Raw genomic sequence first — 2,178 nt, 5'->3', positions numbered from 1 at the left:
AGTTCAACTATTTCCGTTCATATTTTTTTCGCTTTGTTTAGTTTTACCTTTCAACTTTTATTGACACCCATCATCCCCTTCTTTTCCCTATTGTTTGCCATTCATCTCAACAAAAATTGGCTCAAGGAAAGTCGAAAATAAATTTCGAGAAATTCAAAATTTTTTAGATTTTTTCTTTCAATTTGGAAAGTTTTTTGAAAAATCTGGAGCATCAAAAAGCAATAATATGAAGGTAAGTCGTTAATAATTTTTGATATGAACTAGCTCACTTGCCCAGAAGATTCCGATATCCAAAAACTCAAAAATCCTCAAAATTTTGATAATTCCAAAAATCCAAAAATTCAAAATTCCAGCAACTTTCAATTTCAAAGCCAATTCTTTTTATGTCATCCCATACAAAACTAAAAGTTACAATATTCATAAATCCAAAAAAAACTTCATGTCCCTTTAAAAAATCCTCTCTATAGAAAACCATAAACTCTAACGCTTATCCATCACCTCGCTTCAAAATCGGATTAATTCTACAGGTTCTGTCCCCATTTTTAGCTTCGTTAAGCCGTCCCTTCCCCAACAAGCAGTATATCCATTTCTGTCATTCTTTTTTTATTTTTTGGCGCCAAACTTCTGAAATTCGGCTCATTTGAATTGATTGGCTTTTATTCTGACCTATTTCTAATTACTTTTCTTGGCGCGAAATTCACATTTTTTTCCTGAAAATATCTGAAAGTCATGAAAGTTCGGAACACATTCCGTCATCATTATGAACCGGTGAGTGATGTTTATTTATTTTTTTAAATCATGATTTCCGAGAAATTTGAAAATTCCAGAAATCCAAAATTCAAATAATTCCAGGAAATTCCCAAAAACTTCGAAAATTAGTGAATTCAGAAATTGGATCCTCGCTTTTTACTATTTTTATCAGATAAAAAACGGCTTTGGTACAATTTAATATCACAATATTTATTGATACAACAACTATTTACATTTAAAAAAAACAAAACATTAGAAATTAATATATTTTGAGGAGTCCTGTCGAGCACAATTCAAAAATTTGGTAAATTTCGTTGACGGGCGTGTGTCGTAGTTCTCATAGATGGAACGAAATCTGAAATTTAGCTATTTCAAAAGATGTAGGAGACTAAAAACTCCAAGTCGAAAGGGTTGTCGCACGGCGAATTCGGCGCATTTGCTCAAAGCTCTGAATCATAACATAACTTACTAACAAACGAGAACGCTATCAAAAACATCAAAACGAATCGAAATAGGACCGAAAATAATTTCGAAAATCAAAAATAAAATTCTGCTAAACCGAACGCAGTATGGGATTCGGAGTGTCGTTGTGCTGTTAAGATGATGCAGAGCTGCTGCATACCTGTAGGAGAACGCACAGATGCTGTGCAACTGCTGCGGGCGCGAACTCCTCTACAACTGAGCGAGGGTGTACGGTATACAGATGCTGATTCCGTGCTGTATCATTTAAAGCTTCCATTTCGGTCGGTCGAAAATCGCGACCGCCGACCGACCACCGACCCAGCCGACCGACAGCCGACCGAGCTGACCGATTTTGTGCCTTTGCGCATAAAAACACGAATTTTTGCGTACGAAGCACTTTATTTTACGACAAACGAGGCTTTTAGTGAGTAGTTTGTCGTAAAATACAATGCAGCGTATGCAAACACGTTGACGCGCAAATGCACGAAAACGGTCGGCGCGCCGACCGATCGGTCAGTTCGGTCGGCTGTTGGTCGGCGGGGTCGGTGGTCGGTCGGTCGGCTAAATTTCCCGACCGAATGGAAGCCTTAGTATCATTGTTGCGCTCCAACAATTTGCTCATCTTGCTTCAGAACTGTAGCCACAGGTGATTCGCGAACAATCCGTTACGGACGCTCAGCGTTCGCGCGCGGTTGAAATAGGACCCGTATACGGGCCGCACGCGACCCGTTTTCAGTAAATATCAGTACATTATGCGGATTGATCCGTATCCTGTCCGTTTGCGAGCTCCGTATCCGATCCGATTGCCCCCCACCCCCAAACGGATACGGTCNGTATGCGGTTCCTATTTCANCCGCGCGCGAACGCGGAGCGTCCGTAATGGATTGTTCGCGAATCTTCTTCTAAAAACCAGATTAACATTAAAATTGAACGTCTTCTGCCAGTCTTAATCCCCAAAATTTGACT

The sequence above is a fragment of the Caenorhabditis briggsae genome (assembly GCF_000004555.2).
Source record: "Caenorhabditis briggsae complete genome, chrII, whole genome shotgun sequence".
Lineage (NCBI taxonomy): Eukaryota > Metazoa > Nematoda > Chromadorea > Rhabditida > Rhabditidae > Caenorhabditis > Caenorhabditis briggsae.
This window is presented reverse-complemented; position numbering follows the sequence as displayed.